The following is a 27,816-nucleotide window of genomic DNA, read 5'->3' on the forward strand; positions in this document are numbered from 1 at the left end:
AGATGGTTGCAACTTGAGTCGATCAGATCATGATTTATGCGCATTGGCCTCTGTGACACATAATTGCCAGGGAGATATTATAAATCAACACCCTCCTTGGCCTGTCCGAACAGTAGCCATTAATTGAGGCGCTTGCCATCCATCTTCAGTTTGAAGTGCCTGACGCAAATGTCGAAGCTTGCCAATTTTGGCGGCCATCAGTCTTTTATCTGGAAAACAAACAAAGATTTCCGTGGAAAACACTTCATTGTGAGGGAAATACTAAGCACTGCAGAGAGAAAGATCCAGGCTGTTTCTAGGCCCAGATTCACGCTCAAATCACTCTTTTATGCGTAGTTCCTACCTTTAATCTGACACCTTTAAAGACACAATTAAAAACATTTCACCATTCTAATTTATCTATTCAATGCTCTCAGAATGTTTTTGCTTTCTAGTTGTCTGCTTGGCTACCTCCAAAGCCAATGAACACACAATATGGAAAGTGGTTCCTGGAGAACACGATGTAATTTTCTCTTCCCCTTGTTTTCGAGACTGATTCACATTTGAAGATGTTTATCAGGAGCAAGAAGGTCGTGGGTTTGAATCTCGACTTGGGCTTTTATGTATAGTTTGCATGTTCTCCCTGTTTTCACGTAGATTTCCTCCAAGCACTCCAGTTTCCTCCCACATGCAGGTAGGCTAATTGGAGACTCTACTGTAAATTGCCCATAGGTATGAGTGTGTGAGTGAATAGTGTGTGTGCCCTGCAATAGATTGGCAGCCTGTCCAGGGTGTAATCCTGCCTCTCGCCCAATGCACGCTGGGGTAGGCTCCTGCAGTCCTGCCCAGGATAAGCAGGTATAGATAATGGATGGATGGATGTTTATAATTTAATTTTAAGTTAAGGATTATTTTACTGTTACACAACATGACTTAATTAGTGGATATTTAAAAAAGAAAATGCATAACAAGGATCTCAAACTACAGTGAAGATAACAGAGAATGTACATTGGGTTTACACTGTTTACACATATAAGGTTCTATTCAGTCATAATTTTGTAAGTAGTAACTCAAGGCGCTAGTGAATTAGGGTGTTTCCAACTCACAACTGCATCAATTTCAGCATTTTTATTTCTAATTTTTATCAGTTTTGTTATAAAGTAAGGGGAAATGTTCCAAGGTGTATTACATGCACGTTGACCAAAGTGCTAAAATGTGCACAACAAGCAAAACACAAAAAGTAGTTAAAGAAATACTAAATGCATTATTTAAAAAATTTCTTCAGTCATAACGAATTTTGCTCGCTTCTCCCTTCTGTATTTTGATTGAGCTTTTACATATGTACTGTCTCTCTACTCTTACTCATCAATTCCACAGGGAACACACAGCTTTGGTTGTTTGTGTGAGCAGGGATTACTTACAAATTGATTGAATTTCACACAGTTGTCTTTAGCCTTATTCTGACGGCACTTGCCGGACTGACACCAAGTTTTCTTCCCAGGAGTGATGGGTGTGTGAGGTGATGCTGCAACCGTGGCTGCTTTGGCAGCTGCTGCTTCTGTCTTCGTCATTTTCGCACAGATCGCATGCCAGGTCCATGATGAAGTCATTCCAGTGCTTCCTCTGGTCCCATTCGCTTGCATGATTTTGCCATCCTGTAGTCTATTGAGAGTTTATCAGAAGTTGCCTTTTCAGTGAAAAACTGAAAGTATGTAGAAGGAATTATCTCCAGGCAGTTATAAACGCATAATTTCTATGACTATAATGCCTACAATTATTGATCGCCACGCTGTAAGTCAATCATCATCAAACAATTGCAGTGAATTAATTTTGTGTGATTATACTAGTTTTAATAGTGCTTGACCCACCAATTTGTATTAAAGCATCAGTCATTCAGTTGCTGAATAGTGTGCAGGAGGAGAAAGCAACCCATTCATACCTGGGTATCAGCAGCTGTTAGCTATTGTCTGGCAGTGTTGGAGTAATTTTCATCTTAAAGTCCAAATGCCCGATGGCGTCGGCTCTGGCTTTTTCAGTGTTAACTTTGTTCAGTGATGATAAATTTGTAGCCTCCTAATCAAAATGCCTTTCTGCGCTGGCATTTTGACTAGGTGGCACAAACAGAATGCCTTTTGTGTTCTGTTTTTAAGGTAAATCTAAAATGGTGTGTCAAACTGTTTTTGTTATAAAATTTGATTCATAGCTAAATTATTTAATGCAATGGATACAACTGTTTACCATGACTTTTACCATGATGGGTAGGCCTGCTATTAAGTTGCATTCTGTTTCAAATTTTTTACCGTGAACATTGGATATTGTAGTATTTGGCAATTTCCATTACACACGACCGATATACAGAAAATGGGCTCACTGAGGTACTGTGCTGTCTTTATAGTCTAATTAGCCTTCGCTGCTCATCATCACTGTTTCTCATGTTTTGTATGTTTGCTGCCTTCAGTTGTGATACAATATGCTGTGATACTGCTAAATCTTATATTCGTATAAATGGGAATGCTTACTGTATGTGCAAATGCAACTCACTTGAAATAAAAAACACTAACATTTATCTACTGGTAATATAATGTGTCTTACGGTAACCTGACTGAAAGTCGAGGCTATGACATCGCCTTGCCTTCACGTCATTTCCCTGCGTTTTTCTCATTGAGCATGCGACCATGCATGTGACCAAGGACACTTCCTTGTGCCCAGTGTGGCAGAATTGTTCCCCATCAGTTTTAATTGGCATCGCAATTTCTATATATTATACACTCTAAGAGACCTGCAGGGAGGGTCCTGTTGTCTCTGTGGTGGTGAAATTCCAATGTATGACTGTGTCGGCAACATACTATAAGAACATTTTTGATTTGCGTGACATTGAGAAAATATGTCCTTTTCGCAAGAGTCATGTGATGAAGTATAAATTAGCCTTTACGTCTATCCTTGGGTGATGCTATGGCAATTGAGTGACATGCATTTTTTATCCGAGTTGAGTTAATGCTGAATAGTCAGACTCAGTTTACAGTATGGTCTGGCATTGTGTGGTCAGGATTATAGTATGGGTCCATCACTGCACTTCAGCATTTTAATGTTGGGGCTTCAAATGTGTAGATGGCAGTGTCATTACAAGAGAAGAAATGAGAATGAATTAGCTAACCAGCCAGGATTTACATCCCATGATTGGGAAGTTTGATATATTTTTTAATTAAAAATGTAATTTGTTATGTTCCAAATGCATGACTATTTATACAAAGTTTGTGAATTTGAGCTGCATTTTTTGTTGTATTTTTTAAATTATAAATTATTCAATGAAAAGAGAAATTAATGTGTTCAATTAAAGAGGTTTTCGTGAGCTTTGAGCTTTGCTGTAATGATTTTGCTAAAATTGTATGTATTTGTCTTTACAAATGGGTTTTTTTAATTAGTAAGATTTATTTTTCCTTGGAATATTTCACCAGTTTTCTTAGAAAGAAGGCCTGTTAAATGGACTGTTCTTCTAGAACAAACTGACATATGATCTGGGTCGCTTTTTATATCTTGATGATGTCACTTACAGTATCATTTGTGATACAATACACCATATGCCTCTTTGGAGATATTGAGAAGCATTTTTAATTGTTGATGTGTGCCTTATGAAGGTGCTATGTATAGATTGTGAAGGTATTTTATATGCCTTATTAATGGCTATAGAAAAAAAATTCAAACAAAATATATGCTTTATATTTTTAGGCTATGTGCTTTGGCATGTGTAATGGCAAAAGTCAACCATGATGTATTCAAGTATGTAATGGATTGGCAAGAGTGTGTAAATAAAATTTTAAAATATTTTCCTTTACATTAAATTTCAGTTAGCTTACTGGGAAGTTGATTTTTAAACAACAAGAACAACAAAAAATCATTTTCATTAATACAGCTCTTCTCAGGAATCATTATCTAACAAAAATCTGAAGTCATTTTAATTATACTAATAACTTTAAATGCCAGAAAAGCAAGTGTATGACATGTTCTACCATTGTGGTGTAAAATAGTATTTGTACTGAATTACATAGTTACATGACACTGAATTACATGATCTTCACATCAGCATGTCTTGATTTCTTTGTTGGCTGGAACACAGAAAAAATGTGGATCTCACCAATTTATATACAACCACAATGCAATAGCTCAGAGCTGTTTCAGCTGAAGTCACCAGACTAATGTGGGGAATCTGTGGGAATATGAGCGGTGAAAATCTGGGTAGAAATGGAACTGTGAACTGAGTTGACTCAAATGGTACATATATTCTTCATATGGCGTGGTAAACATTAAGCACACACAAAAGTTAGGGATGTGAGAAGAAACCTCACCATCCAAAGAAATAAAGCTTGCAGGCTGCACGTGTCCTCATGGATAATTGGCACATTACCTGCAGGCACGTTCACTTTGATAGAATAGTCATATTCAGTGACGCATGAAATTGATAGTTACAGTGTTGCCTGTGCTAACTCTTTGTATGCAATGTGTTTAGCTTCTCAGTTGCATTCCTCTTGATAGTGCTCCTGAACAGCCTTTGCAATCTTTGACACATGTAATTGGGATGTATGGGCAGTTTGCACTCAATGGTTCAGCTAATCTGAGGCCTAAAGGTCACCCCTAGCATTATGGCTACCATATTAGATGCAGCTCACAGTAACTTGAATGTGATCATTCACATCAGAGGTGTCAAAGAGATGTAAACGCTTCAGTTATGTCTCATGCAAATATTTATTTCGCTAATTCTAAAAGGAAGAAGAACAAAGCTATGCACCATTGAAAAAGCCTGAAGTCTAAATGTGTTCTTAAACATCTCTCTAAACCTTCGCCATTAAAACGATAGAAGGAAATTTTTTCTTTACAAAAAATTCAACCATAAGAGAGACAGGCCTACCATAGTCAAAGGCCTAGCTCCTGTATAAATAAATTGAATCAGTGCCTTTAACTTTCCAATGAGCTTAGACCTTCTTCACTCATGTTTCTCTTTTATTTTCCTCAGTGAGTTATCTATTTATTTGATTATTCTTGCAGGCAAGGGTATCGATTTTCTCCTACTTGGTTGTCATATAAATGTCTGATAGGAGACAGAGCACTCAGAACCTGGACCACACTGCCCAGCTCACAGAATAAATGATGCCATCTCATATTGCTCGGCCAAATTAATCAAAACCCTTTTGATGCCACTGCCACTTACAGTGAAATATGAATCGGTGTCTTTTCAGGTGACTACCGAATCGTTTCAGTGTTGTTATGTCCGTCTTGAAAGACAGGTCATGTGCAAGTGTGCAGGATCAGAAATAGAGATGATGTTAAAGAACAACAAAAATGAAGGATACTAAGGCACATTCTCTAAAATCCTGAGGTCCAGCTATGTGCAATGAAGACATGCTCATGAATATGTAAATATTCATGTATACAGGAGATGGGAAAAAAATCCCAAAAAGAAGTTAAGAAATCCCAAAAAATGAATCGGTTCAAATGTGGACACACTAATAAATAAAACAGCAAATGCCTCAGTGTTAAATCAACTCTTAACTGTTTATATGTGTCCACTTCGGACCGCATGTATTCCAGTAGAGTTTAAAATACTATGTGTGTTGATTTTCACTCACCATTTTGCTGTGATATCTATATATTTGGGTAGACAGTCTTACGTGTATATATGTATATTATCACATGAGCCTGTGTACTAGATGCATTTTTCATGAGTAAACCCTCCACAGTATTAGCTACTGCTGATTAAGAGAAATAAAGAGTGGGTGTGCGAAAGGCTTGGATGCAATCTGGGTCCAGCAGGAATGGCTGTGCTTCACAAGCACCAGTGTCTCTTTAGTGACTGCTCAACCTAATCCTTTTAGCAGCCCAACATATGTGCAACCCTGCCGTGAAGGTTGCACTTATCCACCTGTCCCAGAAATGCCAGTCTTTTCTTTAGTATCCTCAGTATGGCTGAGACCACCGAATGCTGGAGGCATGAAATGACAAGCCAGCTGCCAATCGCCTTCATGTTTCATTAATTTATACGTTTATTTATTAAATGGTTGTGGTATCTTTTTTTTTTTTTTTTTTCTCAGGGCAATTGGGAGTGCTTGGTCACAAAGGGTAAAAAGATAAGTAATCAAAGATGCATCTACTCTACTTTATTGTTATTGTCTGTATTGTTGATCCAGAAGAACTTGTTTATAAAATATGAGCTGAGGACAACAATGTTGCAAAATTGATGTTGTGTTTTTCCGAGAACCATGTATCCCAGCGTCAGTGTAATCTGCCAGGCTGACTGTCTTAATCGCACTGTTTCTCTTGATGTTTATTTGTATGCAGCCTCTCCTGGCTGGCCCCGGCCATTTTCAGTTAAGGCGCTGAGTATGGATGACCTTGCAAAACTGGACAATGAAACGATCTAAAATGACTGAATTCAGTTAGTCAGAATATGAACTAGAATTTTAGCTCTTCGGTAACAGAAAAGAGTGGATTCCTGTTTGGATTCATTCTGTGCATCTGCTGCCATCAAGCTAGTAAATGCACAAGGCACACTGTGGCGTACGTGAGATCACCTTACTGTGTGACTGTAATCCACTCTCAATAATGACATAGCCCCACACTGCAATTTGTGAGATGGGACATTATACTGTGGGGCCAGTTCAATGGAAACACTGTCATACAATATCCATAGTGTTATTATCTCACCATGAAAGAAATAGCACAGACAGCGCTGCTTTCGCATCAGCTGTGGAATATTCAAGAACAATAATACTTGAAACCATGCTTGCTTGGCATGTAGGGGGAAAAAATTGTATAAAAAAACATGTCCCCTCTCATTTGGCAGAGCCCAAGTGATCTCCCTAATGAGAATATTGCATTATGTTGTCTGTACCGCGCAGGAAATGTCATCTTATGCCATTAATCATAGTTGAAAAATATGACAAGGACATCATGTGACATAAGACGGCATTATCAGATGTGAATTTGGCCCATCCCCAGGAGGGTGTATTCATCAGTCTTTAGGAGTGTATGCTTCAGGCTTCATTACTCTGCTTTGCATTCTGTTTTTCTAGTGGCTGTTTCAGAATGTGTGAATTAGTATTTTTTCCCTTTAAAATGAATGTGATTCTTACATTTACTTTTAAAGCCATACTTATTTAAGACGAGTCTGAATATGCAGTGATTTCCACATCCTTTTAAGATCATTTAGCCCTTTCACTCTCATTTAAATATGGTCTTCAGTGCAGTATGCTGAATTTATTATTTTAGACAAGAAACTTGGCTTGATGCCATTTTTAAAATGTGTACCTTTCAGACAGTGATATCTTTGTCAGGGCCTGATATCTGTGTTGACATTTTCTTCAGTCAATAAATGTCACAGTGCACAGGATGACTGGTTCCCCAGAATAAAGTGGCCCTGGAACTTACGACTGTGTATGGGAGCCTGAAGGACACTTTTCCCAGGTCAGGTACCGGATCTCATTCAGTCTTGTTTTCTTTTTTAATTGACTCCTGTATTGTCCTAATTTGTGATTCCAACTTGTGTTTGTGCTCATTGTGGCAAGCTTCTTTACACTATATGGTCTTTAAGTTAAGCTTGCTTAGGCATTACTTTGGAGGACACTTCATGAGCAGCTTTTGCAGGCAGACTGATCATAGAGGTCACTTGGGCACAAGGAGGTAACATGAGGTCCCTGTGCTACACTATGGCCAATTATATGGGACACAGTTGGCACAGGCATGGTCCAGATTCGATATCTGATCATAGAGCTAATCCAAATACTAGAATAGATTTTGGGCTGCATACTATGTGCTAAATGAGCAGTGAATGACGTTGGGTACTGTGATATGAATATGCGATAAGACGACTTTTTAAGTGTACAATTTTGATGTGCCAAAAGACCCTGAGAATGAAAAGCCTATGCATGCTGTGTAATAAAATCAAATGATTTCATTTTTTAAAGAATTTATTGAACAACCATAGGTATTAGTGCAATCTTCTTTGGGTTTTTTGGTTAAGAAAAATAAATTCAGTGCAATCGTTCCTTAAAATAACTACTACAAAGATCCATCATAGTAGAAAAGAATTCTACTTGCTTCAGTTCTGATTCTGCCAATCTCCAACATTCATCATACATTGTGGGGATTGCAATTTGGGAGAAATACTCTCTTGAGGGGATCTGGCACCATTTATCTAACTTCTTTAATATACTCACAAAGCATTCTTTGCTAGCGGTATAAACTGGAACCATACCCTTTCCTCTATCCCCTCCATGTTTACACCAGTCAAAACCGAAATAATGAAGTGGAGCAGAAAACATTTCAGTGACAACAAATTTCAGCGTTCCCTCTGGCTGTCCAATCACACTGCGCGACAATGTGTGTGAGGGTCTGCCACATACCAAAATTCTATAGCAGTGGTACCCAGCCCTGTACCTGGAGATCTACCAACCTATGGGTTTTTACTCTAAACCTAACAAAGCACACCTAATTCAGCAGCTAGATATCTTGTCAAGCTGCTGATCAGTATAGTCAGTTGTGCCAAATTAGGGTTGAAATGAAAACCTACAGGATGGTTGATCTCCAGGAACAGGTTGAGAAAAAGTATACAGCAATTAGGGTGGAAAATGCATGATTTTTGTTTCAAGGCACTTGTAAAGTAGTGTACATTACACTGTACTGGCTGTGTTACAGTGAAGAGGAGCAGTGTACAGTGAGGTTGACATGGCTTGTACCAGGATTCCTAATTCTGTTATAACAGTCCTTTGTGATCTGTTTGTGGAAATGAAAAAAATGACAATGAAAAAACAAAAAAAAAAAAAAAACAATATATCGAGCAGTCCTTAGTGGTTTGAATCATATCAATACCTCACTCTTACACTGACAGAATTTCTTATTTTTGGGAAAAGTGTGAAATTTGAGCCCATTTTTTTGGACAGATGGGCCTTTCATGCTTTTCATATCATATTTTACATGATTTAGCATAACTCAGTAATGGAAAAATGACAATCGTCGGTTATGGCTTAAAAAGCTCAATCCATAACCGAGGGATTAACATCTTGTATGATGAGAATTATCACATATTTGTCTTCACATTATGTCAGTTTGGTAAGGTTTGGTAAGTACACACTCTACTAACTTGATAACAGGTACAAGTTATATTTTTTGTAATGGAGACAGGTCTTTCAGATAACCAGTGTAAATGGTTATAAATAAATGCATTTCTAAAAAGATAATGAGACTCAATATGAAGTCATGGTTTGCACAGTAATCACAATGAAATAACTTACTATTTATTACTATTATATGTTATGTAAGTGGATGTAAAACTAGAATACTACATTCTGCTGGTATATTACTGTCCATTCTACTAATGTAATTATTATTTTAACAAATGTGCAAAGACAGGACATATTATTCAGTGAAATGAGAGATTAATTTCTTGAATGAAAGAGGTTTAATGTGATGTAACAGTTGAGCTAGATCTGCTTTCTATTAAAACCGGGGTAAGAGCTTTTGATGAAGATTCATTGATTCAGCTATGACCCTTTTGAGCTCCCTTGTAATATATGATCACTGCTGCCTACATTAGCATTTACATATATGACTTTAATTCCAGGACTGCAGTACATGCAATAGCATCAGCCTCATTTCAAGGAAAACTCTTGGAATAATCTGCAAAGGTTTCACTGTCTGCATGCATCCTCTGTGACCCATATTTAATGCCAGCACTCTGATGTCAAATTATAGTGTCAAATTATTTTATATTTTCCCATAGATCCTGCATTTTAAATATGCTGTGGCTGCAAACCAGCTGCCCATAGAAGAGCTTTCACTGAAATAATTGAAAACTCAAAAGACAAAATGCTGTAGATGTGCTGCTTGGAGTATTCAGAGGTACAGTACTGTGCCATGAAAAAGTATTTTCCCCTTCCTGATTTCCTCTATAATTGCATATTTTTTCACAATGAATGGTTTCAGATCTTTAGTCAAAATGTAATGTGAGACAAAGGGAACATGAGTGTGGGGACAGTGAGGACTGAAGTACACTACATTTCCAAATGTATGTGGTCACCCCTCTAATTAGTGGGTCTGGCTACTTCAGCCATTGCTAACAGATGCATAAAATCAAGCAATCTCCATTGACAAACATTGACAGTAGAATGGGTCATACTGAAGAGCTCAGTGACTTTCAACGTGGCACTGTCAGGATGCCACCTTTCCAACAAGTCAGTTCATCAAATTTCTGCCCTGCTAGACCTGCCCCATTGAACAGCAAGTGCTGCTATTGTTAAGTGGAAACGTGTTGATGCAACAACAGCTCAGCCGCAAAGCGGTAGGCCACACAAGCTCACAGAACAGGAGAAACAATGTCAGCACAGGAACAATTTGTTGGGAGCTTTATGAAATGGGTGTCCATGGCTGAGCAGCCATACATAAGCTTAAGCTCACCATGCACAATGTCAAGCCTGTGGAGTCACGTAAAGCACACCGCCATTGGATTCTGGAGCAGTGGAAACACGTTCTCTGGAGTGTTGAATCTTAATGCTACAGCATACAATGACATTCTAGAGAATTGTGTGCTTCTCACTTCGTGGCAACAGTTTGGGGAAGTCCCTCTTACAGCATGACAATGCCCTCATGCAGAAAGCAAGGTTAATAAAGAAATGGTTTTCTGAGATTGGTGGGGAAGAACTTGACTGGCCTGCAGAGCCCTGACCTCTCTCCCATCAAACACCTTTGAGATGAATCGGAATGCTGACTGGAAGCCAAGCCTTGCTGAACATCAGTACCCAACCTCACTAATGCTCTTGTGGCTGAATGGAAGCAAATCTCTCCATGTTCCGAAATCTACTGGAGAGCCTTTCCAGAAGAGTGGACGCTGTTACAGCAGCAAAGGTGGGTCCAACACCATATTAATGCCCATGGTTTTGGAGTGAGATATTCAGCAAGTACATATGGGTGTGATGTTCCGGTTTCCACATACTTTTGGAAATGTAGTGTATGTTTATGTTCTAAATACAGCGGTTTTAATGGATAAAACTCTTGTTTAATGTTTGGCAATTTGAATACCGAACACAGGTGTAACAGTTGAACTTATCCAACTTCTCACTTATCCAACATTTAAAATATATTTATTTTATTTTAATTTGGTAATTACTATCAACAATATCAATGATCAATTAAATCATCAAATTGGTTGATATACAGAGTTGGATCAACCTTTATCAAAATGTACAACTCCCAATGAAATTAAAATGTGGAAATTAAGTTTAAAAAAAAAAAATCTATGTCTAATCTAAAGGTTTACAGTATCTTAACAAATGACAAATGTTACAGACATGGACAGATCACAGTCACAAAAGAAATGAATGAAGGAAAGTACCAAACCATAGCTTGTTTCTCCTAAGTAGTGCCAGGAAAACCAAAAACTCAGTTCAAAAACTAAAAGACAGCCAAATATTTCAAAAAGCAAAGGGTGAAAATGTAAAAATGCCTCATGAGCTGTAAGACAAAAACATCAGACACTGCATACACCAAACATCAAGAAACAGCAGCCCCAGATGTAAGGTTCAGACTCACCAGATGGCAACAGCAGATATCAACCCCTGAATGTCCCCTCCAACAGATGTCAACTGGCTGACGTTAAGCACCCAGAAACTCTGTGTGTTCCAAAGTAATGATTAATTTGGACCTGTATGACCGTTTGGGGGATTTGAAGTGGTTTGGTTGGTGAGGGGTAAGGGGGACGTATGTGGGTGGTGGGGCGAGGGCTGAAATATGTTCAGAATGTAACTTTAAATTCTCTGAGGAGAGAAGTGCCTGAGCAACTTGTAACATTCATTTGAAAGGCATTTATTCTTTAGCTACAAATTAAGCAATATCAGAGAATGTCTAAGCAAATAAAAGTTTTAAAGCATTGGCTTGTACGTTAGATTAAGGCTAAAGAAGCCAATGCGTGCAAAGTCTTAAACTGATATGCTAATGATTTAAATGTATGAAAAAAGGAGGCAAGCATGCAAAAAACATGATTGTTGTTGTTAAACAATATAACATGCTATGATAGCAATGATACATTTTAAAAGCGAAGAATTTCAGAAGAGCTGAAAACTGGTAATAGTGCAATTAAGTTTGTGAAGCAACAAAGTCTTAATACACAGATAATGATTTAAATGTAAAAAAAGTGTGGTTATTATGAAACAAGTTTTAAGTTTTAAGGAAAAAAACAAGCAAAAGTAGTTTAAAATAACAATGTTAGCCTACTCAGCCTATTCTTTATTTTAAAAACATGTCCATTTTTACAAACTCTACCAACTCTATGGAGATGTCACCGCTTCAGCTGCTAGAAACAAAATGGTCTGAAAGCACACATATCCAAGGAGGGTTTCAGGAGGAGCCACCCCACCTGTACCGGTTGGTTAGATTATGCCCCCAAAGTATCAGAGATTCCAAGGTGTGTCTACAGTATAGTGAAAATAAATAAATCCAAAAAACAAAACCTCTATAAGATTACTATCAACCATTAAATCTCAATTATCCATCCATTATCTATTACTTCTTATTCCTGGTCAGGGGGGTGCTGGAGGCAGGACCACACCATGGACATGTCGCCAATCTTTTGCAGGGAACACAAACAATTCACTCACACACTCATACCTATGGACAATGTAGACTCTCCAGTTAATCTAATGTGCACATCTTTGGACTGTGGGAGCAAACCAGACTATCTGGAGAACATGGGGAGAAACACACAGAAAGGCACAACTTGCTTGTTGTAAACCATGCGGAATCTTTTGGAGACATGTGGAATGTTTTAGAGACTGTGCAGTTTCTGAGAATAATACCTTTTTATCTGCATCAATTTGTTTTGTGGTTTTGGTGATTTCCTTGGTTTGCCCATTTTTGTGGTCAACCTAGTGAACTACCAAATCAATGAAGGATGAAAGATTGCCAGCCTGTTATTGTGATGTAAGGTTATACCTTTTACCTTTTTAAAAAAATTTTCTTTAACCTAACAATGTATTGTACCCATTGTCTTGGGACCCCCTTAAATAAATTCAATTCATCTATTATCTATACCCCCTTATTCCTGGTCAGGGTTGCAGGGGATGCTGGAGCCTATTCAAGAGTGCGCTGAGCAAGAGGCAGGAATGCACCCTGGACTGGTCGGCCATCTATCATAGGGCAAACACACCATTCACTCACCATTCACTCACACACTGATACCTATGGTCTCGAATTGGCCTACCTGCATGTCTCTGGACTGTGGGAGGAAACCGGAGTACCTGAAGGAAAACCCATGCAGACACAGGGAGAACATTCAAACTTCACACAGAAAGGCCCAGGCCTGGATTTGAATCTCTGAAATAAATTCCACAATGTAATCATCTAGATACAATTCATTTGTGAGCTCTCCCAATATGATCCCGGGTGGAGGTTTCCAGTCACCTGGTCACAAACACAACTGAATTGGTATCATGATACAAGATCCTGTCAGGCATTTTGTCCATGAGGTCCATGAATAAAGCTCAAGTCTGGCGTAAGCAGTGGTGAATGCAGCTATAAACACATTGGGCTCTTTCTTACACCCGGCGCGAAATGGTGCCAAGCGCAATGCAAGTACCTTTGCTAGTTTCAGACCGATGCAGTTGTCATTTTCCCGTCCAGCGCCCACGCTGTTTAAATAGCAAATTTACTTGCGCTCATCTGAGCGCCCATGGGCATGTTGGTCGTAAAATGATGTGTGGTCAGGCGCATTGTTGGTGCATTGCTATCTTGAGGCAGCGGTAAGTAATTGTGCGATTGACTAACAAACAAAAACCTGGTCTTAAGTCAATGGCACAGTATTTTACTGTTATTTTAAGGGCGCATTATTTACGGTTCATTTATTGTATGGCTTTGTTGCAGGTGTAAAATAAACGATTTTTGCAAGAAGCCTGCATGGTTTGTACACATTGCTTTATTGTTATCATTGCATTACAGATCCGTTTCCTCTGCAGAGAAGCGTTCTTTCATACTACTTGGCAAATCCGCCATTATAATAGCAATCCGCCAAGGTGCAAGTGCACCTGGCTTGGGGAGGTGGGAATGGGAGATGACACTCTGGTTTATTTCATATCACGCCCAAAACACACGTATGATTAATTGAGATACTAAGTACAATGCCTTTGAACCATGCGCCTTACTTTGCGCTCAGATTATCCGCTGTTAAATTAGCAAAAGTGGATTTGGACATGCCCTAAATGCACTTGCGCCGCACGCTTTAGACCATGCGCTTAGATCGTTAAAATATAGCCCATTATTTTGGTGGTTTTAGGAAGACCTTGGTATAGTGCCATTGCGCAAGGGCTACATCATCACTAAGAAAAAAAAATGAGATATCATACTCCTTGGAAAATATGTAAAACTTGGTTCATTCTCTGACCAAATGTACTCCAAAGGCTGTTCATTCAGTCAATCCCAGACATTCTTGATTGTAGTTTGATAAGAAGCACTTTTCTATGTTGGCCCACAATTTATAGCCACTAAATTATGCTTGGGGTATGGTGAGTATAAACTACTTTTTTTTGTTTGCTTCCTTAAAACTTACAGCATTCTATTTAAACTTCTCTTATAATGATTGAAAACTGTCTTTAACACTCGTTCATTTCACAATAACCCCCCTGCTTTTTACACAGTTAAGTCATTACCTTATCTGTGTGTTAAGACTTTGTTGCTTCACAAACTTAATAGCAATTTTACCTGTTTTCAGATCTTTTGCAATTCCTTGCTTTCATAACTTATCATTGATAATATGGCAGAGTACATCGTTTCACAACTAATCATGCGTTTTGCAAGCTTGCTTTTCATAAATTTATATCATTAGCATATGAGCTTGTTAAGACTGCATGCATTAGCTTATTTAAGCATAAGCTAATGTGCAAGCTAATGCTTTAAAACTTTGACTTAATTACATGTTCTCTCATATTACTTAATTTTCTGCTAATGAATACATTTTAAATAAATAAATGTTACAAGCTGCTCAAATTCCTTTTCCCTTTCCCCACAGAGAGTTTAAAGTTTAATCCTGCATTCTAGACAAACATAACTCACAATTGAGGATTTTTAGTCTTCTTCATTTGGAGATAATGGCTCTCACAGTGAGTCCCAGAGCCTTAGAATTGGCTTTTTAAACCTTTCCAGACTGACTATAACTTTTTCTAATCTCTTCTGGAATTTTCTTTGATCGTGATACAGTGTGCTTGTGGAAACTTTGTAGTGACAACTTTGCTCTGATGGTATGGTTCATTATGAGTGAGATTTAGATTAAACAGGGCTGGCTGCAATCAAGCTTGGCTGTGTTCAATCAGCTGAATCTAATTATCAATTCAATTAAGTTAATTGGTTGATACAGGGACAATTACTTGTTCACATGGCTGATTTCGGTGTTTGATAACTTTAAAAGAAATAATAATTTAAAAATGTGTTTTGTGTTTACTCAGGTTGTTTTTTTTCCCCATTTTGAATAAAGATTTAAAAATGCAATAATAGACAATTTTGGTGTTAGTGAACACCAAACTTTGTTGTTTTTGTAGGTGGAGCCAAACTGGTGGCAGAAAAAACGGTCACTTGACAGTTTGTCTGATGTAGCGGTGGTAGCAGAAGAAAATTCTGAGCGTGAAGCTTGCTAACTAATAGAAAACAAAAATATGGATCCTTGACCATGTCACATTATTTTAAAGTATTATTTTAAAGTCGGCACAATACAAATGAACACTAATATGGATCTTTTAAGAGATCATTGTTCACTGCATTATAAGGTTACTGAGGTAGCTATCTCGTCAGAGATTGGGCTAATGCTGCTTTCAAGTGTTGTCAGATTTACAATCTATAGGACTTTAGATCCAGCAAGAAGGTCCACATGTTGAATGATCAAGTCATCAGGATTGTAGGTGTAACACGAATTGGCATTGTGGTTTATTCCGAACTCAGAGAAAACTACGACCCAACATCACTTGTTTTAGAGCTAAGTTTGCTCATGCATGCTGAAAATTGGGGACACGTCATATGTATTCCATTTTTCTGAGAACTATGCATATGTAGCCTACATACCATTGTACAATATGCCAGTTTAATAATTCTATGCTCATTGTATGCTCCAAAATGTTCTATAGATTTTGGTGTCTATAGCAGTTAAAGTATAGAAGGTAATTATTAGAACTATTTTCTTTGGGCTCTCAGGAATCCATAGAAAACGTGAGTTTCTCCTGTTCTTCCATTGACCACTGCTACCTTTATTTCTGATAAGGTGCAGGGATGTAGATAAATAATTCACCGCATTGCAGACTCTTTCTGTGATCAAGGTTGCCTGCATTAGTAAATTTCCTCCCTGCCTCCTCCTTCCCTGCCCCATTACAAAGATATCAGAGGAGATATATTGTTTCCATTTTTGTAAATGGACTATACTGCCACCATACTGTACAAAAAACTATATATATATATATATATAGTTATGTGTGTGTGTGTGTGTGTGTATAATCTTGATGAAAAAGACATTGCAAAACCTAACCATAAATGGGCATATAAATGAATGATCACTGCTTGCAGATGTATATTATTCAAAAACACTGTAAAACAGTGTAACATATCATTATAATTTCCTCAAAGACCACATATTGTATGATACATTGCAGTATATTGCAGTTGTGTGAGATACCCTGAGGGCACACACTGCCTTTCCAGTATCAAAGCCCCTCTAAGCTTTGATGTGCAGGTGAGTGACAGCTGAGATTGTTGTCAGCGCACCCTTGCCTGTTGAGCAGTGCCGTGCTGTGGGTGTGATGATGCCGCAGAGACTCGGGACACAAGATGCTCAGCTCCAGATTCCTAACATCTTCCATTTCTCTTGCTGCTGGAGCTTTGCCATCCCAAGTTGATGCATCTTCTGATAAATAATTAAGGGGGGTGGCTGAGTACAGTGCAATTGCCATGGATATTCAGAGGCACTGGAGACTCCTCTTAACAACCGGAACCTTCTGATGGAAGAAACGTAGAGGCTGAATATCTGACAGGTCTATAAAATCTATGCTAATAACAACAGACCCAGACCGCCCCTTTATATTGACTTTCTCTGGGCTTGGAAATAATATTTACATATGGGACTGCAGGAGAGTACATTTATGGCTGGGCTTTAAAGTCACCAGAAAAAAGCAATGCAGTATAGAGTAGTAAGCATATTTATAGGTACTGTGCATTTATTAGTTGCAGATGCCATCTGTAATGGGGAGGAACAGACAAACATTTATGTACTGCAGTTTTCATAATCCCTTAATAATTTCTCAGTCTATCAGAAGAGGAGAAAATAGTCTCATTATCTAAGCTTTGAATACCAATAAGTTTCCTGGTTAGCTTTCTAAAGAAACTTTCACACTAAGCAGTTAGCACTTGAAATGATTAATTCAGTTGGGTAATAGGAGGAAGTTTAGCACGGCTTAAAAAGCTTATATTGGCTTTATACCTCTGCAAATATGCACATTTCAGAGCCACCCTAGTCTAAAAAGATCTATCAGCAAGTGATTATGAACCATCTGGTCCTGGGTAGTAATTTGCACTGATATTCATGGGACTGCACAATAAAAAGGAAGATTCTTACATCATTTTAATACCATTTCATCATCCACTAACATAAACATTAGTATTGGAATGTAATGGGTCAACCACAACTAAAATGAGAGTGTTGACATCTTCTCAGCTCAATGTCCAGATTTTCAAAGTGGGCTGACTGGCATTTTGCCAACTTGTGCATGTAGAAAGAAATGAGTGTTAACTTCAAAATAATAATGGAATGAATAAGATTTTGTGTAAGTGCTGTCTACGTTCGAAAAGTAAGCAACAAGTTAAAGTCTTAATATTTTGTATTTAAAATCTTACCTTGTTGCTTTTGTAAGTGTATAGTGATTGTGGATGGGTTGATTTTATAGAAGTGATACTGAAGGAGGATAACCTGTGTTATATCATTGTTCACACAGCTGAGACCCAATACAGTTTTTATTTTATTTTTATCGTGTATAGAACTGTTGTTGTGAAGCCATTGTGTGAAACTCTTGTTCATGTACAAAAATAAGGACAATTTATTCAAAACTAGAACCTCATTTGGTTTGTTTTCACACAAATCTGAGTCTCATTTAACCCTTTTCTAAAACACTTCACGCAGTTCCTATTAGTCATGAATAAAATCTAATGTTTGCATGACAAACGCTGTAATTCATCTGAACTATTGATTCAGCTGAACTGTTGTTCTCCTCCATATTGCTTGCTGGAGATCTATTTCTGATACTGCTATGTCAAATAAAATTAAATATTATAGGCATTTAACAGATGCTGTTAGCCAGAAATGACAGTGGTAGGGAAGAAAACTTGGCTCAATAGGGGGAGTCCATCCTCTTTTTTATGCAGAAGAGAGTTTTTGGACTACATACCAGCCCCATTGACCCTATCCACTGTGGTCCCCTAGTGGAGGGACATCAACATCCCAATATATAGCTATGCTACTCTACTCCAGATCCTGTAGGCCACAGTGTCTATAGTATTTGCTCCAACCATGCACTACTCCACTTTATTTGACTAATTATTTTACCACCTTGATTCAAGAAGCATTAGTGGCTGCTAAGCTGAAAACTGACAGGGTAGAAACAGTTTTCATGCATTATCCTTGATTAACCCTTTAGGGCAGATGTGAAATCTGGCCAATCCTAGCTCATTTTGGGGGTGTTCTGTTTACGGTTTTATAACTCCAGATGTGAGCATCACAGAGACTTGTAAAATGGCTTAAATGAAGCAAGACCCTTGCACCATTTACAATACTGCAATACTTAGATTAGTTTATATTCACAATATAGGTAAAAATAAAGTGGCACAAATGCAATTATCTTAGGTAGGTGACCGTTGTTGGACTGAATATCCTGTTGTCAAATGCCATGGATCATACCCTCCTAGACCACACTGGTGCAAAATCTGAGGCTGATAGGCAGACCTACTAAAGATTTATGAAACAAAAAGTAAGCAGTGTACCCTGGTGTCCCTTAGTGTCTCCAAATCTATCCAAAACATCCAAATTGTGCATTGCTGTAAATCATAACCATCATATATTTTAATATGTTAACTACAAATCAATTGTTTTGACTCATGACTCAAGTGGGAATTACTATCTTTTCATCAGCACAAGGGTCTAAGATATCTAGGGGTCCAATAATCTAGAACCTCTTCAAAAACTAATAAAATTATTTTTGTCCATTATAAAGTATAAATTTTCCTAAATGGCTTAAGATCAAACATTGATATCCCATTGAAAATAATGCAAAACCATTGTTACACACTGGTTCACACATACCTAAATATGTAAGTATTCACTCTAGTATGTTTTCTGTACACTACAGTATGTAATCTTTTGTTGCATGGGGATGGGATGACATTTTACAAATTTCACTATTTGTGATCACTACAAGATAAATAAGATAATGATAAGAAGAAAGCACTCTTGCTGTTTGCGCAAGGCTCTCAGTCGTTATTAACTTCAAATAAAACAAGCCATACACTGTTGGAACGCCTATACTGTCCTCTATTGGATAGATGGTTTATCAATCAAACCAGAACAAACTGAAAATAGTTATTAGTTACTTAAAAAATGTTTTTTGAGTTTTTTGTGTGGCCAGTGTAAATGTCAACCCCCACATTGGTGCATTTTACTGATGAGTCTGGGGTCAGTTTGTCAAGGCAAAATAGACATGGAAGGAATATCAGAGGCCACCGTGAAGTTGTCCCGAAACAGCATGGGGGAAATTTGACCGGGTCCTACACCACCAAGTCCACACTAGATCCAATCAATACTGCATATGTCCTCATTTCCTTGATGCTTTATGGACTTGTCTCACCTGATCAGAGCAAGGTGGGCCAGTGCAGCCCATGTATGTTGTAATTTGGGAGAACATGAGTTTCCAGCAGGCTGCTGTGATTCACTGCTGGTTCAATGAAAACAAACAGGCTTCATCTCTGTATCCCTCCATATTCACCTTTCCTTAACCCAATAGGGGAGTTTTTGTCTGTCTGATTGTGGAAGGTGTATGATCTCAACCCTCATAATCTTGTGCCCGACTCAGAGCAATTGAGGAGGCATTGGCAGAATCATACCAGGTGGGGATGCATCACGAAGGAATTCTGCCATTTCTTGGCCAGGGAAGTCTCTGTCAAGAAAGTCAAGAACAGAGACAGGAATTTTCCGACATTACTGTAATTTGCAAAAAATAAAATAAATCTCAGTTTTTTTCTGGATTATGTTTGAGTAGGCCTGTACATTGTAATAATTTAGAACAAGGGACGACTGTACTATACACTGTATATTAGTTGTATATTACAACACTGAAAAAGCAAAATCATACTGATACCTACATTTCATAATAGTGCCTTTCATTTATCACAACAGGGTGTAATAAATGAAAGCTGTATTCATTTGATTATATAATTAAGAAGCAAAATGCCATTGCAAGTGGAGAGTACATTGTTTTGAACAGTGTTACACTCGGTTTCAGAAGTCAGTTGACTGTTTTGTGTGTGTTTTTGTAGTTTTGTTGAATTAAGTTTCAGGAAATCTGATAATCAAAATTTAAAAAATAATAATAATAAAATGAATAAGAATGCTGTTTTATTTACTCTGAATAGCCAGTTACAAATTCTGTCTTTGGGGACAGGTTTTATAGTGTAGAATGCTGTTCAATTAGCAGTATCCTGTAGAGGCCATTCCCATTCTGGCAGGGCTGTTATCTAAGCCGTGGAAATAAAACCTGTTGGATACTGATTAAAAGCATAGGGAATGGGAAAATTAGCACTTTGGACAACTGACACAACCAAATGCTGTCAGTGTATCCTCTGAAGTGATTACTGTCACAGATTGCAGCTGAGGGGATCCCAAAAGCACAAATCACGTATATCAAGTCCTGCGGTCCTTAATTCAGCTCACTGATGCAGCTTAAGTATTTTGAATAAAAGTTCCAAACAACAGTGCACCATTTTTATTACAATGAAAATGAGAGGATTGTTTCTTGTCATCACATAACTGTGAAGACATACAGCCTTGTACCTTTGCATCCTCATTTATATATTATTTGTCTGTGTGTGTGTCCACGTTTGTGTGTGTGTGTATTGTGTGCAAGTGAGACAGCAGCACACTATTTACTATCTAAGAGAATACACTACCTGCAGTTCACCAGTATGTGGCTCTAATAGTGACTTGCAAATAATTTTGAAACAAAGGACTTTAATTGTGTCCATCACATATGATCATTTAACCATATGGTCAGAGATGTTCTCAAATCTGGAATAATAGACCATTAAAGGACACACTCTTCTGTATGAATCTGATATCTGCAATTAGAGATACGAGTGCCCCTGTTAAAAAGAGGTCTGCACCCCATGTGCTCTTTACAATTTCTCTGTCAGACTGAAATCAATACCACAGCTGGACAGTTCAATTTGACTCTCCTCCAACCAATCGATAGCACAGGCTGAGGGGTCTCAACATTTGAATTTTGACCAGCTTTGTACTCATGAAAGCCTCAAGAGGCCTTGTGGGAAAGAAGAGGCCAGCCAGTAACTTAAGAATTAGTCATTCTAAGTCATTGTTAGGCTCGCAACAAGAGCAAGGTAGCTGGTTCGGAGCTGTTTCCCAGCCCTCGGTGCCAGCTTTCAGTTGGCCAGTAGTTTGCAAGCAGCAGTACCATTGACCAACAATTGCAGCTCATCATCACCTTGACTAGTACACAAACTGCTGCATGGTTGATTTGCAGAATGCTGGCAGGCCATCAGCTGTGCTGAAGGTAGACAGCTAGTGGGTGCTGTTTGTTTGTAGGCTGGGCCTCAACTGGACTTCACTAGATGCCTTGACTGCTCCAAGCATTCAATTTGTGGCAGGTAGCTGAAAATAATGACATTGGAAACAGTTGTCAAGTGAAATAGACAGAGGAAGGGTCTGATTGAGATATTCAATTATGCTGAGCCCTTTTGGTATTAGCATCAGTCAACCACCCTGTAGTGATATTTTTCAGTGTAGTGTGTAGGTCCTAAATTAATTTTGAACCTGTTGTCTTGCAATACGTAGATTCGTACAGTTCTCTTGGAAATTAATATCCATCCTCATAATCTTACCACATGCTTTTTTTCTCCTTGTCACGAATATCAGCAGAGAGGATCAGCCCTGTACAGTTAGTATTGAAATTAGGCTGAAATGAGTATCAGAACTCTACATGGCTTGCCCACAGCTGGCCACACATTGCATATATCAATAATATCATTATTAGAAAGCTACAGGCAATCAGTTCAAACCATTGAGTTGAACTGAAAAAACAAAAAACAACAAAAAATTTATAATACTACTAATAATAATAATCACCAGCATCATTGTCATCCCAATGCACAATAATGCATTAAAATAGCTTAGCATAAAAAGTAAAAACTTTTTGACAAGTTTTTTTAGGCTTGTACTGTTAAAAATCTGTAAAAGGAGTAAAATATGTGGCAGCCATATCAGCGAACCACAATGCGGACCGATGTTGGATGTAGACAGAGCTTAGAAGAAGAAAATGAAAATGAAAAGCAGGAAAATGAGCATGAGACGAGACAGAGAGTGAAAATCACACAGCCATATTTCAGAGCCATGGTTGCAGCTTCATCTCCGTCTTGCTGATGGATGTTGTGCTCTCTGTCGGCACGGTATCTGTGTGGCTGATGCCACGGGACACATTCCCCAGCGGGGTTGTGGGTAAATGCAAGGCACTAATGTAGGAAGGCCCTGGACGAGCCCAGCCACGCTTGAGGGGTCTCAGAATGGCTGGGTAATGCAGTCCAGTAGGTTTGGCTCATTACCATATCGCCTGCCTGGGAGTCTGTTAGATTTACAGCCTTCCTGCACTGTGTTCTCCCCGCTGTATTCTCTGAATTTGCGTTTCTTTGAAAACACAAACAGCGTAAAACAGCAGTTCATCCTACTGTCTTTTACATCCCCAGTTTTGTTGTTATTATCTCCCATTGGGCATGTGCAACCAATCCCCTCACATCCCCAGACACTGACAGCTTCACATTTCTTGATGGAAAAAAAAACAAAACAACTATGCCCGGGTTAAATGTGCCTTATTTTTGTCATCTTTAACAGTACATTTGGCTACTCCTTGAACTTAAGGGAATACCTCCTTAGCAAAGTCTGGAGATGCTCATTGGGTGGTCTGTATTTAGCTAGTTTGATTTTTACCAATTTTGTTCCCAATTTCTGAATTAGCTTATTTGCAAACAAGCTGAAATGTCTTCTATTGGGGAATGTGAAATATGACAGTAACACATTTCCACAGTCAGGCTAGCGCTGTGTACCATGTGCACAGATTGCTATAGGCTTTGCTAAGCAGTTAATTGGCCATGTGCCATCTCATAATCCAAATGCATCTCACCAGCTAAACTTGGAAAATTAAATTGTCCTTTAGCCTCAATTAGTTGCATATATTTTCTGAGGCGGATACACATGCAAAAATGCTTGTCATTGTGTAATGGTTTTACTATTAGGCTTTGGCTTGATTCATGAGATGTGCGTATAATATCTACAAAATGAAATGTCACTGAGGGTTTTCCTTTTCCAGAATGTAGGGCAAAAACCTGTTGTTGCTGGAAGGTGAAAGTATTCTTTGTGGAAAATCAGAAAACTGTGATTTGTTTGGGTAATTGGAAACTTGTGTCTCTGATTGACTAGTCTCCATTGGTTTTAGCAACACCAGTGGCATATTTGCTTTGTCAATCTCATCTGAACGATCCTGCACACAGACAGGAAACCCTTCTGGCTAGTCTAGTCTAATGTATGTAGTTTATTATCCATAATATTATCCATATTATGCAGCAACATTAATGTTTACCGCAGTGTTACTAATTGAATAAACTACACACTGAATAAACTACACACACAGATATGCACACATGCAAACACACACAAAGATTAGGGAAATATATTTCTCAACACATTTGATATTCTCAAATAATCTTAGAATTCAGTTTGATTTTCTTATGCAACATTATCAAGTTCTGCGAGTCATTGACTTAACATTATCCAACCTGGTCTCACAGTCCATTCTATTCAACATATTTCCAGCTCCAAAAAATGTGTACGTACCCTATGAATGGCAGACTCCTCACATTACGTGACATAATGAGTGTTCGTGCCCAAATACGAACCAGAACGAAATCTGCCATTTTTCTTTCACCAGTGAATTAATAAAGGTAAGCCAATGTCTATTGCAATTTCAAACCTACATTTATAGAAAACCTTTGTTATTTTGTAATAGCATTTTAATGCAATATGAATAAACATTCTCTAGTTTATTCATCTATTCTTAATCTGTCCCAATTGTCTTGTATTACCTAGAACTACCCAGCTGTGTCCTGCATAGCTAGCTACGCAGCTAGCCAGCTAGGCCCATTTAGATCAATGAGGCTGCCATATTATGATTAATAATGGATTTAGCTCATGAGCTAGCCATTGTATAGTTTTCAGTTCTTTTGAAACTTATAATGTGAGTGAACCGAGCAGATTTGTCTAATTTAAGAAAAAAACTATGCCTAACATTTTGAGGAACTGCAATTCTAACAATTCAATACACCGTCTGTATGTAAACACATTTGGTTCTTTGAATGAACAGTTTTGGAACCAGTTTTAGGAATATAGATTTGCTCATACAAAGCCCAAGGTGAAATGTTCAGTTGTGTAATAGTTGTTAGCTTAAGCCAAACCAATCACTCAAGTGTAGCCCATGGTAGATATAGAATGTCAAGCTACAAGATAAGCACTGTAAATAAGTACATGTCGAACATTTGCACTGATTATAGCCTATTTACTGAATGAAGAGATTTTGCCCACTCATAGCACTTTCATTCATATGATAGCACTATGATAGCAATTCATAGTATTTAGGGTTTTTGTTAAAACAGTATGTTGATGTGCATCACCATCATATTTAACAATATTTAACAGTAAAAAAATAATGCCTGGATCAATCTACAATAAATGTGACACTTGCAACATTTTACAATGAGTGTGAAGGGGCTGATATTGGTTAAAATAACCATAAATTGGGTGGGATGTATCCACTACACATTCACCAAATATCTATTCAATGTAATGTCAATAACTATGATAACACACATTTCAAGTAAGGCATAAAATCTGTATTGAAAAAAATTTCAGAATCATATGGGCGTGGTCTGGGCGTGCCAGTGTATCCATGGCTTTTCAAAAAATGCCACCCATTTCTTTTTAATTGCATCATTCTAAGGAAACTGAAAAAATGACACCATAACGTTACTCTTGACCCCGTCCTCCATGTTTGTGCATCCAGGGACGCTCAGTGCACATGCACAGGGTAAATTCGGCATGCCTGCCATACAAACAGGATCACTTGGCGGCTTTTAGGCTTCTGCTGTGCAGCTTTAGTGTTATTGTTCTGCTTTGAGGGATGGTCGTTGTGGATGATTAGTGGAGCACGCTGGGGAATATTTTGTAAGAGACAAACCCTTTGGTACAGCCGGTCTCCATTTAACCCAGTCACATTTTTTTCTTCCTAGAGTTGACATCAGAGAGCCAACTAACCCAATAGTCCCCAACTGTTTTCAGAGTTCTTCGCAGAGTTTGAAGCAGTGACCAGTTGCGCAGTGGCACCTGAAATGCTGTGGTGCCAGTAGCAGTAGGTTGGATGGTTGGCATGTGGTTAAATATGGTTAATACTTGGTATAATTTTATTTATTTATTTTTTTGTGTACAAAGTGTAAGTGCAGGTGTTTTGGATTTTTTGTGAAATGTAGTGTGGGTTTAGTGGGTTCATTGGCTTGCTGACTGGCTTTATCTCTTTTTGTTATTATTTTGGCCCACTAGCCCTGAATTATCAGTTTTTATTTTGATTTTGGGTGTTTTAATGTAAGTGAACCTTGATAGGACATGAAATAGAACAGCTGTCTTTTGTTAAAATGTAGGGTACATCTTTTCATACAGAGATTTTTCATGATGTGGTATTTTGGATTGACCGGTATATGTCATTGCCACAGATTATTGTGGATATCACACGTTTCCACATACATACGTTCATCTGTCAATCGTTCCCTTAACCACATAGCATAGATAATGATAATTATGATTATTATAATTACAAGATGTAATCATGATAATGATAATGGTTATATGAGTAGTGATTAACGGCGTAGTGATATTAAGTCAGAATTCATGGAGAACAATCACATTAACATTAATCCACATGTCAATACAGGATTACCGCTATCCTTGCACAGTAGAAACTGTATTTGCTAAAGAATTGTTGCTTGTAATTTTCTTTTCTTAAAAGCTCAGTGTTCTGGCTCAGAAAGAAAGCTTTTCTATCAGCTGTTTCATTTGTCCAAATGTAGAACAGTAATCCATCTGATCCAGAGAAACTCTCTTTTGGTTGGCAGATCACAGGCCTTTATTTATTTATTTATTCGTTTATTTATTTGTTTATTTATTTATTGCCTCTTGAGAATTTGTTTTTAGCTCAAAGCTGAAGGAAGAGACAGATTCTTCAGTCCTGGCACCATGCAGAGACACATCCAACGCCAATAGACAAACCTTTCCTGGGTGTATGCCTCCCAGTTCCCCCAGGATATAGCATCCTTTTGCAAATATCACATTGAATAAAGTTCTCTTTTCACATATCAATATCACTCGGTCAAAATAAAAATTGACTGACTGCATAATATTGCAGGTTCCCCAGGTATTTTGTAGTTAACTGTAAGTATACAATATTCATGTTTGATAATATTTAACTTCTACACTGGTTGTGGGGATAATCCTGTATTCCTTTTTTGCAAGCTACTGTACTCAGTCTCCTTCTGGCTGCTACAGATACAAACCCCACTACTGTGGCTCTGCAGATCTGATATGTTAAAGGGAGCAGTTAGAAAATGAATGCTGCATTTTAGGCGACACCTCTGAAGAAAACCATAGCAATGACAAGAAAACGTTTATCTGTCAGCCTGTTTGAGTGGCAGCTTGTTTCAGTCGGTGCACTGTAATAAATGGTCAGTCCAATAATGATCAGCCCAGAGAAATGCAGAAGACTGACGGAATGCTGCCTGCCTGTGTTTAACCGCTCGGCAAGGAGATTTGAAACCACATCTCTAAAAGATTAAAGATAAAGGGGATCTGCAGCCTCTTACACTAATGATGCATGGTATGGGCAGGGCACTCATTGTTTGGTTACATATTTAGCTGTTTCTTCTTTTTTCTGCCAATTGTGAATGCCGAGTTCTATCCACCAGCCGTGTTCGCTGCTGCAACCTCCAATCTCAATTTGGGCTCTCCTCAAAAGTGCCTGCTCCTCCTTTTTTCACACCACAGTACATGAGTTGAGCACACACTTTGAACATGGAGGCGACTTTGCATGCAGGATCAGCAGCATTTCAGCAGATAGCTGAGCTGAAGAAAGATTTGATTGTAAGTGACTGTTCCATCAGGTGGGAATCACAGTGAAATCTATGTGGGGAAAGTGCAAAAATACAGTTGAGCGATGTTTGCCTACCAATATGTGTGGAAACCAGCTTCCGTTTGAGTACAAATGAAACTAGATGTATAAAGGTTGTCTTTACAATTAAAAGGATCACATGTACATTAACATGCAGAAGACACCTACCGATGTCCCCATGCAAGCCAAACTAAATCTATGGAAGTCTCATCTACCTTTGTGCAACCCTAAAGATTTTTAATCTTGAAAAGGTATAACAACTCAATTAGACAGGTGTGTTGCCTCTGGCAGTAGC

The 27,816-nt window shown here is 38.2% G+C and overlaps 1 protein-coding gene across 3 annotated transcripts in view; it reads left to right on the forward strand.

Annotated features, from left to right (window-relative positions):
* The window catches only part of LOC118235586 (contactin-5-like), a 350,615-nt gene that overhangs the window by 60,666 nt on the left and 262,133 nt on the right, over positions 1-27,816 (forward strand). Inside the window, exon 1 of one of the 3 annotated variants that reach the window (XM_035433067.1) lies at positions 6,922-7,434. The exons of the other annotated variants lie outside the window; for them this stretch is intronic. The gene's annotated coding sequence lies outside the window, so the exon portion shown is untranslated. Of the gene's footprint in view, positions 1-6,921; positions 7,435-27,816 lie in introns of those variants that run through there. 3 annotated transcript variants of the gene reach the window in all.

Source organism: Anguilla anguilla, chromosome 9 (assembly GCF_013347855.1).
Source record: "Anguilla anguilla isolate fAngAng1 chromosome 9, fAngAng1.pri, whole genome shotgun sequence".
NCBI lineage: Eukaryota > Metazoa > Chordata > Actinopteri > Anguilliformes > Anguillidae > Anguilla > Anguilla anguilla.